This window comes from Ambystoma mexicanum, chromosome 4p (assembly GCF_040938575.1).
Source record: "Ambystoma mexicanum isolate Mex_15411 chromosome 4p, UKY_AmexF1_1, whole genome shotgun sequence".
In the NCBI taxonomy this organism is placed as follows: domain Eukaryota; kingdom Metazoa; phylum Chordata; class Amphibia; order Caudata; family Ambystomatidae; genus Ambystoma; species Ambystoma mexicanum.
Genome location: NC_090927.1, coordinates 50,563,134 through 50,577,816, shown reverse-complemented (window position 1 = coordinate 50,577,816; position 14,683 = coordinate 50,563,134). Strand labels below are relative to the sequence as shown.

Genomic DNA, 14,683 nt, shown 5'->3' with positions numbered 1-14,683 from the left:
AAGACAGAGACTACGCAATCACAATTGGGGTTAAATTAAAAACAAAACGCGCTTCCCCGAGCCAGGTAGGAGTCGAACCTACAATCTTCTGATCCGTAGTCAGACGCGTTATCCATTGCGCCACTGGCCCTCGTGGGTCTGCGCATACCCCTATCCTTCCACAAAAGGGAGGTGCTGTGCTTGCCCCCTCCCCACATTACACAGCTCTTTAGAAAATAATGCTACTCTTCATTTCGGAGCTGACTCTCAAGCCGCTTCATCTTCCAGTCCTATCTAGAAAGGAAGGCCCTGAAAAGTTGGCAGCAATTGCAAAGCAGGATTTGCCTTCATTTATTGGGGTTGGGGGGGTGGGGTCAATCGGTCAGGGGCTTACTTCCCCACACACTTCAGGAGCACCACAGGGACTCTTCTCCAGCCTGCCAATAGGCTGCAGATATTTGCCCCCAGCCAATGCTGCACTTTGGGGGCAAGGGGCAGGTTTCAGGTGGCAAGACGGGCAGCAAAGGGTTAATGAGGCGTGCCCCAGCACTCACGCGCCTCCGAGAGGAACTGCAGACTCTCTTGCCCATTTTAGCAAAAGGGGACCGTCCATCCCTGATAGGGCTCGAACCGCTGCCCTTGGTTCTTGCGTGTTCTCTCAAGCTAGTCATTTTTAGATTGGTCTTGGTATTGTGCTTTGCTTAGCCACTGTAAGCAATGACAGCTCAATACCAGAGCAGCGTAAAGCTTGATTTCTGCCACTGAAAGTGCATCTCGGTCATTTGCGTGGGACACCACCGGTCAAGCTTCTCAAGCATCCTGCCAGTGGTGGACCCATGGGGCACTGCTCTCAGGATCTCCATAACCTGCTTCTTGCTGACAGCCTCCCATATGGTCTAGCGGTTAGGATTCCTGGTTTTCACCCAGGCGGCCCGGGTTCGACTCCCGGTATGGGAAGACTAGCCTTTTCTACATAGAACTCCCGTTTCTGTTGCATTTACATTTTGAGAAAAGCCTGAATTTCCCCACATTGTTTCCCTTGGGGCCCCGGCGGCCCCATGCAGTCTGTCCGTGTTTCAGGCTCCCGATTCCTCAGTATGAGGGCTGGACTTGCAAGAAGAAGGGCCGACTACAAGCGGCTTGGGTATGAGGTGCATACCAATGTCTGCGGCTTTCATACCCGAGATCTCATCTGCACCCACCTTTGAGGCGTGACGTGTCCCCCGCACCCCCCGTCAAGAGAGCAACGGTGGGACCACATTTGGAAAACAGGCCGCCTTGCATTGAAACCGTTGCTGCAAGACGTTAAAGGCCAGAGGAAAGAAGGGCGCCCTGACAGACCGTCATTTCCGCTGACCTCGAGTGTTAAGCGTTCAGTACCTCGGCCAAGGCTAGGGAGAAGACAGAGACTACGCAATCACAATTGGGGTTAAATTAAAAACAAAACGCGCTTCCCCGAGCCAGGTAGGAGTCGAACCTACAATCTTCTGATCCGTAGTCAGACGCGTTATCCATTGCGCCACTGGCCCTCGTGGGTCTGCGCATACCCCTATCCTTCCACAAAAGGGAGGTGCTGTGCTTGCCCCCTCCCCATATTACACAGCTCTTTAGAAAATAATGCTACTCTTCATTTCGGAGCTGACTCTCAAGCCGCTTCATCTTCCAGTCCTATCTAGAAAGGAAGGCCCTGAAAAGTTGGCAGCAATTGCAAAGCAGGATTTGCCTTCATTTATTGGGGTTGGGGGGGTGGGGTCAATCGGTCAGGGGCTTACTTCCCCACACACTTCAGGAGCGCCACAGGGACTCTTCTCAAGCCTGCCAATAGGCTGCAGATATTTGCCCCCAGCCAATGCTGCACTTTGGGGGCAAGGGGCAGGTTTCAGGTGGCAAGACGGGCAGCAAAGGGTTAATGAGGCGTGCCCCAGCACTCACGCGCCTCCGAGAGGAACTGCAGACTCTCTTGCCCATTTTAGCAAAAGGGGACCGTCCATCCCTGATAGGGCTCGAACCGCTGCCCTTGGTTCTTGCGTGTTCTCTCAAGCTAGTCATTTTTAGATTGGTCTTGGTATTGTGCTTTGCTTAGCCACTGTAAGCAATGACAGCTCAATACCAGAGCAGCGTAAAGCTTGATTTCTGCCACTGAAAGTGCATCTCGGTCATTTGCGTGGGACACCACCGGTCAAGCTTCTCAAGCATCCTGCCAGTGGTGGACCCATGGGGCACTGCTCTCAGGATCTCCATAACCTGCTTCTTGCTGACAGCCTCCCATATGGTCTAGCGGTTAGGATTCCTGGTTTTCACCCAGGCGGCCCGGTATGGGAAGACTAGCCTTTTCTACATAGAACTCCCGATTCCGTTTCTGTTGCATTTACATTTTGAGAAAAGCCTGAATTTCCCCACATTGTTTCCCTTGGGGCCCCGGCGGCCCCATGTAGTCTGTCCGTGTTTCAGGCTCCCGATTCCTCAGTATGAGGGCTGGACTTGCAAGAAGAAGGGCCGACTACAAGCGGCTTGGGTATGAGGTGCATACCAATGTCTGCGGCTTTCATACCCGAGATCTCGTCTGCACCCACCTTTGAGGCGTGACGTGTCCCCCGCACCCCCCGTCAAGAGAGCAACGGTGGGACCACATTTGGAAAACAGGCCGCCTTGCATTGAAACCGTTGCTGCAAGACGTTAAAGGCCAGAGGAAAGAAGGGCGCCCTGACAGACCGTCATTTCCGCTGACCTCGAGTGTTAAGCGTTCAGTACCTCGGCCAAGGCTAGGGAGAAGACAGAGACTACGCAATCACAATTGGGGTTAAATTAAAAACAAAACGCGCTTCCCCGAGCCAGGTAGGAGTCGAACCTACAATCTTCTGATCCGTAGTCAGACGCGTTATCCATTGCGCCACTGGCCCTCGTGGGTCTGCGCATACCCCTATCCTTCCACAAAAGGGAGGTGCTGTGCTTGCCCCCTCCCCACATTACACAGCTCTTTAGAAAATAATGCTACTCTTCATTTCGGAGCTGACTCTCAAGCCGCTTCATCTTCCAGTCCTATCTAGAAAGGAAGGCCCTGAAAAGTTGGCAGCAATTGCAAAGCAGGATTTGCCTTCATTTATTGGGGTTGGGGGGGTGGGGTCAATCGGTCAGGGGCTTACTTCCCCACACACTTCAGGAGCGCCACAGGGACTCTTCTCAAGCCTGCCAATAGGCTGCAGATATTTGCCCCCAGCCAATGCTGCACTTTGGGGGCAAGGGGCAGGTTTCAGGTGGCAAGACGGGCAGCAAAGGGTTAATGAGGCGTGCCCCAGCACTCACGCGCCTCCGAGAGGAACTGCAGACTCTCTTGCCCATTTTAGCAAAAGGGGACCGTCCATCCCTGATAGGGCTCGAACCGCTGCCCTTGGTTCTTGCGTGTTCTCTCAAGCTAGTCATTTTTAGATTGGTCTTGGTATTGTGCTTTGCTTAGCCACTGTAAGCAATGACAGCTCAATACCAGAGCAGCGTAAAGCTTGATTTCTGCCACTGAAAGTGCATCTCGGTCATTTGCGTGGGACACCACCGGTCAAGCTTCTCAAGCATCCTGCCAGTGGTGGACCCATGGGGCACTGCTCTCAGGATCTCCATAACCTGCTTCTTGCTGACAGCCTCCCATATGGTCTAGCGGTTAGGATTCCTGGTTTTCACCCAGGCGGCCCGGGTTCGACTCCCGGTATGGGAAGACTAGCCTTTTCTACATAGAACTCCCGTTTCTGTTGCATTTACATTTTGAGAAAAGCCTGAATTTCCCCACATTGTTTCCCTTGGGGCCCCGGCGGCCCCATGCAGTCTGTCCGTGTTTCAGGCTCCCGATTCCTCAGTATGAGGGCTGGACTTGCAAGAAGAAGGGCCGACTACAAGCGGCTTGGGTATGAGGTGCATACCAATGTCTGCGGCTTTCATACCCGAGATCTCGTCTGCACCCACCTTTGAGGCGTGACGTGTCCCCCGCACCCCCCGTCAAGAGAGCAACGGTGGGACCACATTTGGAAAACAGGCCGCCTTGCATTGAAACCGTTGCTGCAAGACGTTAAAGGCCAGAGGAAAGAAGGGCGCCCTGACAGACCGTCATTTCCGCTGACCTCGAGTGTTAAGCGTTCAGTACCTCGGCCAAGGCTAGGGAGAAGACAGAGACTACGCAATCACAATTGGGGTTAAATTAAAAACAAAACGCGCTTCCCCGAGCCAGGTAGGAGTCGAACCTACAATCTTCTGATCCGTAGTCAGACGCGTTATCCATTGCGCCACTGGCCCTCGTGGGTCTGCGCATACCCCTATCCTTCCACAAAAGGGAGGTGCTGTGCTTGCCCCCACCCCACATTACACAGCTCTTTAGAAAATAATGCTACTCTTCATTTCGGAGCTGACTCTCAAGCCGCTTCATCTTCCAGTCCTATCTAGAAAGGAAGGCCCTGAAAAGTTGGCAGCAATTGCAAAGCAGGATTTGCCTTCATTTATTGGGGTTGGGGGGGTGGGGTCAATCGGTCAGGGGCTTACTTCCCCACACACTTCAGGAGCGCCACAGGGACTCTTCTCAAGCCTGCCAATAGGCTGCAGATATTTGCCCCCAGCCAATGCTGCACTTTGGGGGCAAGGGGCAGGTTTCAGGTGGCAAGACGGGCAGCAAAGGGTTAATGAGGCGTGCCCCAGCACTCACGCGCCTCCGAGAGGAACTGCAGACTCTCTTGCCCATTTTAGCAAAAGGGGACCGTCCATCCCTGATAGGGCTCGAACCGCTGCCCTTGGTTCTTGCGTGTTCTCTCAAGCTAGTCATTTTTAGATTGGTCTTGGTATTGTGCTTTGCTTAGCCACTGTAAGCAATGACAGCTCAATACCAGAGCAGCGTAAAGCTTGATTTCTGCCACTGAAAGTGCATCTCGGTCATTTGCGTGGGACACCACCGGTCAAGCTTCTCAAGCATCCTGCCAGTGGTGGACCCATGGGGCACTGCTCTCAGGATCTCCATAACCTGCTTCTTGCTGACAGCCTCCCATATGGTCTAGCGGTTAGGATTCCTGGTTTTCACCCAGGCGGCCCGGTATGGGAAGACTAGCCTTTTCTACATAGAACTCCCGATTCCGTTTCTGTTGCATTTACATTTTGAGAAAAGCCTGAATTTCCCCACATTGTTTCCCTTGGGGCCCCGGCGGCCCCATGCAGTCTGTCCGTGTTTCAGGCTCCCGATTCCTCAGTATGAGGGCTGGACTTGCAAGAAGAAGGGCCGACTACAAGCGGCTTGGGTATGAGGTGCATACCAATGTCTGCGGCTTTCATACCCGAGATCTCGTCTGCACCCACCTTTGAGGCGTGACGTGTCCCCCGCACCCCCCGTCAAGAGAGCAACGGTGGGACCACATTTGGAAAACAGGCCGCCTTGCATTGAAACCGTTGCTGCAAGACGTTAAAGGCCAGAGGAAAGAAGGGCGCCCTGACAGACCGTCATTTCCGCTGACCTCGAGTGTTAAGCGTTCAGTACCTCGGCCAAGGCTAGGGAGAAGACAGAGACTACGCAATCACAATTGGGGTTAAATTAAAAACAAAACGCGCTTCCCCGAGCCAGGTAGGAGTCGAACCTACAATCTTCTGATCCGTAGTCAGACGCGTTATCCATTGCGCCACTGGCCCTCGTGGGTCTGCGCATACCCCTATCCTTCCACAAAAGGGAGGTGCTGTGCTTGCCCCCTCCCCACATTACACAGCTCTTTAGAAAATAATGCTACTCTTCATTTCGGAGCTGACTCTCAAGCCGCTTCATCTTCCAGTCCTATCTAGAAAGGAAGGCCCTGAAAAGTTGGCAGCAATTGCAAAGCAGGATTTGCCTTCATTTATTGGGGTTGGGGGGGTGGGGTCAATCGGTCAGGGGCTTACTTCCCCACACACTTCAGGAGCGCCACAGGGACTCTTCTCAAGCCTGCCAATAGGCTGCAGATATTTGCCCCCAGCCAATGCTGCACTTTGGGGGCAAGGGGCAGGTTTCAGGTGGCAAGACGGGCAGCAAAGGGTTAATGAGGCGTGCCCCAGCACTCACGCGCCTCCGAGAGGAACTGCAGACTCTCTTGCCCATTTTAGCAAAAGGGGACCGTCCATCCCTGATAGGGCTCGAACCGCTGCCCTTGGTTCTTGCGTGTTCTCTCAAGCTAGTCATTTTTAGATTGGTCTTGGTATTGTGCTTTGCTTAGCCACTGTAAGCAATGACAGCTCAATACCAGAGCAGCGTAAAGCTTGATTTCTGCCACTGAAAGTGCATCTCGGTCATTTGCGTGGGACACCACCGGTCAAGCTTCTCAAGCATCCTGCCAGTGGTGGACCCATGGGGCACTGCTCTCAGGATCTCCATAACCTGCTTCTTGCTGACAGCCTCCCATATGGTCTAGCGGTTAGGATTCCTGGTTTTCACCCAGGCGGCCCGGGTTCGACTCCCGGTATGGGAAGACTAGCCTTTTCTACATAGAACTCCCGTTTCTGTTGCATTTACATTTTGAGAAAAGCCTGAATTTCCCCACATTGTTTCCCTTGGGGCCCCGGCGGCCCCATGCAGTCTGTCCGTGTTTCAGGCTCCCGATTCCTCAGTATGAGGGCTGGACTTGCAAGAAGAAGGGCCGACTACAAGCGGCTTGGGTATGAGGTGCATACCAATGTCTGCGGCTTTCATACCCGAGATCTCGTCTGCACCCACCTTTGAGGCGTGACGTGTCCCCCGCACCCCCCGTCAAGAGAGCAACGGTGGGACCACATTTGGAAAACAGGCCGCCTTGCATTGAAACCGTTGCTGCAAGACGTTAAAGGCCAGAGGAAAGAAGGGCGCCCTGACAGACCGTCATTTCCGCTGACCTCGAGTGTTAAGCGTTCAGTACCTCGGCCAAGGCTAGGGAGAAGACAGAGACTACGCAATCACAATTGGGGTTAAATTAAAAACAAAACGCGCTTCCCCGAGCCAGGTAGGAGTCGAACCTACAATCTTCTGATCCGTAGTCAGACGCGTTATCCATTGCGCCACTGGCCCTCGTGGGTCTGCGCATACCCCTATCCTTCCACAAAAGGGAGGTGCTGTGCTTGCCCCCTCCCCACATTACACAGCTCTTTAGAAAATAATGCTACTCTTCATTTCGGAGCTGACTCTCAAGCCGCTTCATCTTCCAGTCCTATCTAGAAAGGAAGGCCCTGAAAAGTTGGCAGCAATTGCAAAGCAGGATTTGCCTTCATTTATTGGGGTTGGGGGGGTGGGGTCAATCGGTCAGGGGCTTACTTCCCCACACACTTCAGGAGCGCCACAGGGACTCTTCTCAAGCCTGCCAATAGGCTGCAGATATTTGCCCCCAGCCAATGCTGCACTTTGGGGGCAAGGGGCAGGTTTCAGGTGGCAAGACGGGCAGCAAAGGGTTAATGAGGCGTGCCCCAGCACTCACGCGCCTCCGAGAGGAACTGCAGACTCTCTTGCCCATTTTAGCAAAAGGGGACCGTCCATCCCTGATAGGGCTCGAACCGCTGCCCTTGGTTCTTGCGTGTTCTCTCAAGCTAGTCATTTTTAGATTGGTCTTGGTATTGTGCTTTGCTTAGCCACTGTAAGCAATGACAGCTCAATACCAGAGCAGCGTAAAGCTTGATTTCTGCCACTGAAAGTGCATCTCGGTCATTTGCGTGGGACACCACCGGTCAAGCTTCTCAAGCATCCTGCCAGTGGTGGACCCATGGGGCACTGCTCTCAGGATCTCCATAACCTGCTTCTTGCTGACAGCCTCCCATATGGTCTAGCGGTTAGGATTCCTGGTTTTCACCCAGGCGGCCCGGTATGGGAAGACTAGCCTTTTCTACATAGAACTCCCGATTCCGTTTCTGTTGCATTTACATTTTGAGAAAAGCCTGAATTTCCCCACATTGTTTCCCTTGGGGCCCCGGCGGCCCCATGTAGTCTGTCCGTGTTTCAGGCTCCCGATTCCTCAGTATGAGGGCTGGACTTGCAAGAAGAAGGGCCGACTACAAGCGGCTTGGGTATGAGGTGCATACCAATGTCTGCGGCTTTCATACCCGAGATCTCGTCTGCACCCACCTTTGAGGCGTGACGTGTCCCCCGCACCCCCCGTCAAGAGAGCAACGGTGGGACCACATTTGGAAAACAGGCCGCCTTGCATTGAAACCGTTGCTGCAAGACGTTAAAGGCCAGAGGAAAGAAGGGCGCCCTGACAGACCGTCATTTCCGCTGACCTCGAGTGTTAAGCGTTCAGTACCTCGGCCAAGGCTAGGGAGAAGACAGAGACTACGCAATCACAATTGGGGTTAAATTAAAAACAAAACGCGCTTCCCCGAGCCAGGTAGGAGTCGAACCTACAATCTTCTGATCCGTAGTCAGACGCGTTATCCATTGCGCCACTGGCCCTCGTGGGTCTGCGCATACCCCTATCCTTCCACAAAAGGGAGGTGCTGTGCTTGCCCCCTCCCCACATTACACAGCTCTTTAGAAAATAATGCTACTCTTCATTTCGGAGCTGACTCTCAAGCCGCTTCATCTTCCAGTCCTATCTAGAAAGGAAGGCCCTGAAAAGTTGGCAGCAATTGCAAAGCAGGATTTGCCTTCATTTATTGGGGTTGGGGGGGTGGGGTCAATCGGTCAGGGGCTTACTTCCCCACACACTTCAGGAGCGCCACAGGGACTCTTCTCAAGCCTGCCAATAGGCTGCAGATATTTGCCCCCAGCCAATGCTGCACTTTGGGGGCAAGGGGCAGGTTTCAGGTGGCAAGACGGGCAGCAAAGGGTTAATGAGGCGTGCCCCAGCACTCACGCGCCTCCGAGAGGAACTGCAGACTCTCTTGCCCATTTTAGCAAAAGGGGACCGTCCATCCCTGATAGGGCTCGAACCGCTGCCCTTGGTTCTTGCGTGTTCTCTCAAGCTAGTCATTTTTAGATTGGTCTTGGTATTGTGCTTTGCTTAGCCACTGTAAGCAATGACAGCTCAATACCAGAGCAGCGTAAAGCTTGATTTCTGCCACTGAAAGTGCATCTCGGTCATTTGCGTGGGACACCACCGGTCAAGCTTCTCAAGCATCCTGCCAGTGGTGGACCCATGGGGCACTGCTCTCAGGATCTCCATAACCTGCTTCTTGCTGACAGCCTCCCATATGGTCTAGCGGTTAGGATTCCTGGTTTTCACCCAGGCGGCCCGGTATGGGAAGACTAGCCTTTTCTACATAGAACTCCCGATTCCGTTTCTGTTGCATTTACATTTTGAGAAAAGCCTGAATTTCCCCACATTGTTTCCCTTGGGGCCCCGGCGGCCCCATGTAGTCTGTCCGTGTTTCAGGCTCCCGATTCCTCAGTATGAGGGCTGGACTTGCAAGAAGAAGGGCCGACTACAAGCGGCTTGGGTATGAGGTGCATACCAATGTCTGCGGCTTTCATACCCGAGATCTCGTCTGCACCCACCTTTGAGGCGTGACGTGTCCCCCGCACCCCCCGTCAAGAGAGCAACGGTGGGACCACATTTGGAAAACAGGCCGCCTTGCATTGAAACCGTTGCTGCAAGACGTTAAAGGCCAGAGGAAAGAAGGGCGCCCTGACAGACCGTCATTTCCGCTGACCTCGAGTGTTAAGCGTTCAGTACCTCGGCCAAGGCTAGGGAGAAGACAGAGACTACGCAATCACAATTGGGGTTAAATTAAAAACAAAACGCGCTTCCCCGAGCCAGGTAGGAGTCGAACCTACAATCTTCTGATCCGTAGTCAGACGCGTTATCCATTGCGCCACTGGCCCTCGTGGGTCTGCGCATACCCCTATCCTTCCACAAAAGGGAGGTGCTGTGCTTGCCCCCTCCCCACATTACACAGCTCTTTAGAAAATAATGCTACTCTTCATTTCGGAGCTGACTCTCAAGCCGCTTCATCTTCCAGTCCTATCTAGAAAGGAAGGCCCTGAAAAGTTGGCAGCAATTGCAAAGCAGGATTTGCCTTCATTTATTGGGGTTGGGGGGGTGGGGTCAATCGGTCAGGGGCTTACTTCCCCACACACTTCAGGAGCGCCACAGGGACTCTTCTCAAGCCTGCCAATAGGCTGCAGATATTTGCCCCCAGCCAATGCTGCACTTTGGGGGCAAGGGGCAGGTTTCAGGTGGCAAGACGGGCAGCAAAGGGTTAATGAGGCGTGCCCCAGCACTCACGCGCCTCCGAGAGGAACTGCAGACTCTCTTGCCCATTTTAGCAAAAGGGGACCGTCCATCCCTGATAGGGCTCGAACCGCTGCCCTTGGTTCTTGCGTGTTCTCTCAAGCTAGTCATTTTTAGATTGGTCTTGGTATTGTGCTTTGCTTAGCCACTGTAAGCAATGACAGCTCAATACCAGAGCAGCGTAAAGCTTGATTTCTGCCACTGAAAGTGCATCTCGGTCATTTGCGTGGGACACCACCGGTCAAGCTTCTCAAGCATCCTGCCAGTGGTGGACCCATGGGGCACTGCTCTCAGGATCTCCATAACCTGCTTCTTGCTGACAGCCTCCCATATGGTCTAGCGGTTAGGATTCCTGGTTTTCACCCAGGCGGCCCGGTATGGGAAGACTAGCCTTTTCTACATAGAACTCCCGATTCCGTTTCTGTTGCATTTACATTTTGAGAAAAGCCTGAATTTCCCCACATTGTTTCCCTTGGGGCCCCGGCGGCCCCATGCAGTCTGTCCGTGTTTCAGGCTCCCGATTCCTCAGTATGAGGGCTGGACTTGCAAGAAGAAGGGCCGACTACAAGCGGCTTGGGTATGAGGTGCATACCAATGTCTGCGGCTTTCATACCCGAGATCTCGTCTGCACCCACCTTTGAGGCGTGACGTGTCCCCCGCACCCCCCGTCAAGAGAGCAACGGTGGGACCACATTTGGAAAACAGGCCGCCTTGCATTGAAACCGTTGCTGCAAGACGTTAAAGGCCAGAGGAAAGAAGGGCGCCCTGACAGACCGTCATTTCCGCTGACCTCGAGTGTTAAGCGTTCAGTACCTCGGCCAAGGCTAGGGAGAAGACAGAGACTACGCAATCACAATTGGGGTTAAATTAAAAACAAAACGCGCTTCCCCGAGCCAGGTAGGAGTCGAACCTACAATCTTCTGATCCGTAGTCAGACGCGTTATCCATTGCGCCACTGGCCCTCGTGGGTCTGCGCATACCCCTATCCTTCCACAAAAGGGAGGTGCTGTGCTTGCCCCCTCCCCACATTACACAGCTCTTTAGAAAATAATGCTACTCTTCATTTCGGAGCTGACTCTCAAGCCGCTTCATCTTCCAGTCCTATCTAGAAAGGAAGGCCCTGAAAAGTTGGCAGCAATTGCAAAGCAGGATTTGCCTTCATTTATTGGGGTTGGGGGGGTGGGGTCAATCGGTCAGGGGCTTACTTCCCCACACACTTCAGGAGCGCCACAGGGACTCTTCTCAAGCCTGCCAATAGGCTGCAGATATTTGCCCCCAGCCAATGCTGCACTTTGGGGGCAAGGGGCAGGTTTCAGGTGGCAAGACGGGCAGCAAAGGGTTAATGAGGCGTGCCCCAGCACTCACGCGCCTCCGAGAGGAACTGCAGACTCTCTTGCCCATTTTAGCAAAAGGGGACCGTCCATCCCTGATAGGGCTCGAACCGCTGCCCTTGGTTCTTGCGTGTTCTCTCAAGCTAGTCATTTTTAGATTGGTCTTGGTATTGTGCTTTGCTTAGCCACTGTAAGCAATGACAGCTCAATACCAGAGCAGCGTAAAGCTTGATTTCTGCCACTGAAAGTGCATCTCGGTCATTTGCGTGGGACACCACCGGTCAAGCTTCTCAAGCATCCTGCCAGTGGTGGACCCATGGGGCACTGCTCTCAGGATCTCCATAACCTGCTTCTTGCTGACAGCTTCCCATATGGTCTAGCGGTTAGGATTCCTGGTTTTCACCCAGGCGGCCCGGGTTCGACTCCCGGTATGGGAAGACTAGCCTTTTCTACATAGAACTCCCGTTTCTGTTGCATTTACATTTTGAGAAAAGCCTGAATTTCCCCACATTGTTTCCCTTGGGGCCCCGGCGGCCCCATGCAGTCTGTCCGTGTTTCAGGCTCCCGATTCCTCAGTATGAGGGCTGGACTTGCAAGAAGAAGGGCCGACTACAAGCGGCTTGGGTATGAGGTGCATACCAATGTCTGCGGCTTTCATACCCGAGATCTCGTCTGCACCCACCTTTGAGGCGTGACGTGTCCCCCGCACCCCCCGTCAAGAGAGCAACGGTGGGACCACATTTGGAAAACAGGCCGCCTTGCATTGAAACCGTTGCTGCAAGACGTTAAAGGCCAGAGGAAAGAAGGGCGCCCTGACAGACCGTCATTTCCGCTGACCTCGAGTGTTAAGCGTTCAGTACCTCGGCCAAGGCTAGGGAGAAGACAGAGACTACGCAATCACAATTGGGGTTAAATTAAAAACAAAACGCGCTTCCCCGAGCCAGGTAGGAGTCGAACCTACAATCTTCTGATCCGTAGTCAGACGCGTTATCCATTGCGCCACTGGCCCTCGTGGGTCTGCGCATACCCCTATCCTTCCACAAAAGGGAGGTGCTGTGCTTGCCCCCTCCCCACATTACACAGCTCTTTAGAAAATAATGCTACTCTTCATTTCGGAGCTGACTCTCAAGCCGCTTCATCTTCCAGTCCTATCTAGAAAGGAAGGCCCTGAAAAGTTGGCAGCAATTGCAAAGCAGGATTTGCCTTCATTTATTGGGGTTGGGGGGGTGGGGTCAATCGGTCAGGGGCTTACTTCCCCACACACTTCAGGAGCGCCACAGGGACTCTTCTCAAGCCTGCCAATAGGCTGCAGATATTTGCCCCCAGCCAATGCTGCACTTTGGGGGCAAGGGGCAGGTTTCAGGTGGCAAGACGGGCAGCAAAGGGTTAATGAGGCGTGCCCCAGCACTCACGCGCCTCCGAGAGGAACTGCAGACTCTCTTGCCCATTTTAGCAAAAGGGGACCGTCCATCCCTGATAGGGCTCGAACCGCTGCCCTTGGTTCTTGCGTGTTCTCTCAAGCTAGTCATTTTTAGATTGGTCTTGGTATTGTGCTTTGCTTAGCCACTGTAAGCAATGACAGCTCAATACCAGAGCAGCGTAAAGCTTGATTTCTGCCACTGAAAGTGCATCTCGGTCATTTGCGTGGGACACCACCGGTCAAGCTTCTCAAGCATCCTGCCAGTGGTGGACCCATGGGGCACTGCTCTCAGGATCTCCATAACCTGCTTCTTGCTGACAGCCTCCCATATGGTCTAGCGGTTAGGATTCCTGGTTTTCACCCAGGCGGCCCGGTATGGGAAGACTAGCCTTTTCTACATAGAACTCCCGATTCCGTTTCTGTTGCATTTACATTTTGAGAAAAGCCTGAATTTCCCCACATTGTTTCCCTTGGGGCCCCGGCGGCCCCATGCAGTCTGTCCGTGTTTCAGGCTCCCGATTCCTCAGTATGAGGGCTGGACTTGCAAGAAGAAGGGCCGACTACAAGCGGCTTGGGTATGAGGTGCATACCAATGTCTGCGGCTTTCATACCCGAGATCTCGTCTGCACCCACCTTTGAGGCGTGACGTGTCCCCCGCACCCCCCGTCAAGAGAGCAACGGTGGGACCACATTTGGAAAACAGGCCGCCTTGCATTGAAACCGTTGCTGCAAGACGTTAAAGGCCAGAGGAAAGAAGGGCGCCCTGACAGACCGTCATTTCCGCTGACCTCGAGTGTTAAGCGTTCAGTACCTCGGCCAAGGCTAGGGAGAAGACAGAGACTACGCAATCACAATTGGGGTTAAATTAAAAACAAAACGCGCTTCCCCGAGCCAGGTAGGAGTCGAACCTACAATCTTCTGATCCGTAGTCAGACGCGTTATCCATTGCGCCACTGGCCCTCGTGGGTCTGCGCATACCCCTATCCTTCCACAAAAGGGAGGTGCTGTGCTTGCCCCCTCCCCACATTACACAGCTCTTTAGAAAATAATGCTACTCTTCATTTCGGAGCTGACTCTCAAGCCGCTTCATCTTCCAGTCCTATCTAGAAAGGAAGGCCCTGAAAAGTTGGCAGCAATTGCAAAGCAGGATTTGCCTTCATTTATTGGGGTTGGGGGGGTGGGGTCAATCGGTCAGGGGCTTACTTCCCCACACACTTCAGGAGCGCCACAGGGACTCTTCTCAAGCCTGCCAATAGGCTGCAGATATTTGCCCCCAGCCAATGCTGCACTTTGGGGGCAAGGGGCAGGTTTCAGGTGGCAAGACGGGCAGCAAAGGGTTAATGAGGCGTGCCCCAGCACTCACGCGCCTCCGAGAGGAACTGCAGACTCTCTTGCCCATTTTAGCAAAAGGGGACCGTCCATCCCTGATAGGGCTCGAACCGCTGCCCTTGGTTCTTGCGTGTTCTCTCAAGCTAGTCATTTTTAGATTGGTCTTGGTATTGTGCTTTGCTTAGCCACTGTAAGCAATGACAGCTCAATACCAGAGCAGCGTAAAGCTTGATTTCTGCCACTGAAAGTGCATCTCGGTCATTTGCGTGGGACACCACCGGTCAAGCTTCTCAAGCATCCTGCCAGTGGTGGACCCATGGGGCACTGCTCTCAGGATCTCCATAACCTGCTTCTTGCTGACAGCCTCCCATATGGTCTAGCGGTTAGGATTCCTGGTTTTCACCCAGGCGGCCCGGGTTCGACTCCCGGTATGGGAAGACTAGCCT

At 53.5% G+C, this 14,683-nt stretch overlaps 16 non-coding genes across 16 annotated transcripts; 5 read left to right on the top strand and 11 right to left on the bottom strand.

Moving 5' to 3' along the window:
* Positions 1-57: 57 nt before the first annotated feature.
* On the bottom strand, positions 58-130 carry TRNAR-ACG (transfer RNA arginine (anticodon ACG)). Its single transcript has one exon. It is a non-coding gene; the product is annotated as a tRNA-Arg (tRNA).
* Positions 131-864: 734 nt separating this feature from the next.
* TRNAE-UUC (transfer RNA glutamic acid (anticodon UUC)) lies at positions 865-936 on the top strand. The gene has a single exon. It is a non-coding gene; the product is annotated as a tRNA-Glu (tRNA).
* Positions 937-1,435: 499 nt separating this feature from the next.
* On the bottom strand, positions 1,436-1,508 carry TRNAR-ACG (transfer RNA arginine (anticodon ACG)). Its single transcript has one exon. It is a non-coding gene; the product is annotated as a tRNA-Arg (tRNA).
* Positions 1,509-2,806: 1,298 nt separating this feature from the next.
* Positions 2,807-2,879, bottom strand: TRNAR-ACG (transfer RNA arginine (anticodon ACG)). The gene has a single exon. It is a non-coding gene; the product is annotated as a tRNA-Arg (tRNA).
* A 734-nt stretch (positions 2,880-3,613) lies between these two features.
* On the top strand, positions 3,614-3,685 carry TRNAE-UUC (transfer RNA glutamic acid (anticodon UUC)). Its single transcript has one exon. It is a non-coding gene; the product is annotated as a tRNA-Glu (tRNA).
* A 499-nt stretch (positions 3,686-4,184) lies between these two features.
* TRNAR-ACG (transfer RNA arginine (anticodon ACG)) lies at positions 4,185-4,257 on the bottom strand. The gene has a single exon. It is a non-coding gene; the product is annotated as a tRNA-Arg (tRNA).
* Positions 4,258-5,555: 1,298 nt separating this feature from the next.
* TRNAR-ACG (transfer RNA arginine (anticodon ACG)) lies at positions 5,556-5,628 on the bottom strand. Its single transcript has one exon. It is a non-coding gene; the product is annotated as a tRNA-Arg (tRNA).
* Positions 5,629-6,362: 734 nt separating this feature from the next.
* Positions 6,363-6,434, top strand: TRNAE-UUC (transfer RNA glutamic acid (anticodon UUC)). The gene has a single exon. It is a non-coding gene; the product is annotated as a tRNA-Glu (tRNA).
* A 499-nt stretch (positions 6,435-6,933) lies between these two features.
* On the bottom strand, positions 6,934-7,006 carry TRNAR-ACG (transfer RNA arginine (anticodon ACG)). The gene has a single exon. It is a non-coding gene; the product is annotated as a tRNA-Arg (tRNA).
* A 1,298-nt stretch (positions 7,007-8,304) lies between these two features.
* TRNAR-ACG (transfer RNA arginine (anticodon ACG)) lies at positions 8,305-8,377 on the bottom strand. Its single transcript has one exon. It is a non-coding gene; the product is annotated as a tRNA-Arg (tRNA).
* Positions 8,378-9,675: 1,298 nt separating this feature from the next.
* On the bottom strand, positions 9,676-9,748 carry TRNAR-ACG (transfer RNA arginine (anticodon ACG)). The gene has a single exon. It is a non-coding gene; the product is annotated as a tRNA-Arg (tRNA).
* A 1,298-nt stretch (positions 9,749-11,046) lies between these two features.
* TRNAR-ACG (transfer RNA arginine (anticodon ACG)) lies at positions 11,047-11,119 on the bottom strand. The gene has a single exon. It is a non-coding gene; the product is annotated as a tRNA-Arg (tRNA).
* Positions 11,120-11,853: 734 nt separating this feature from the next.
* Positions 11,854-11,925, top strand: TRNAE-UUC (transfer RNA glutamic acid (anticodon UUC)). The gene has a single exon. It is a non-coding gene; the product is annotated as a tRNA-Glu (tRNA).
* Positions 11,926-12,424: 499 nt separating this feature from the next.
* On the bottom strand, positions 12,425-12,497 carry TRNAR-ACG (transfer RNA arginine (anticodon ACG)). The gene has a single exon. It is a non-coding gene; the product is annotated as a tRNA-Arg (tRNA).
* A 1,298-nt stretch (positions 12,498-13,795) lies between these two features.
* TRNAR-ACG (transfer RNA arginine (anticodon ACG)) lies at positions 13,796-13,868 on the bottom strand. Its single transcript has one exon. It is a non-coding gene; the product is annotated as a tRNA-Arg (tRNA).
* A 734-nt stretch (positions 13,869-14,602) lies between these two features.
* On the top strand, positions 14,603-14,674 carry TRNAE-UUC (transfer RNA glutamic acid (anticodon UUC)). The gene has a single exon. It is a non-coding gene; the product is annotated as a tRNA-Glu (tRNA).
* The last annotated feature ends 9 nt before the right edge of the window (positions 14,675-14,683 follow it).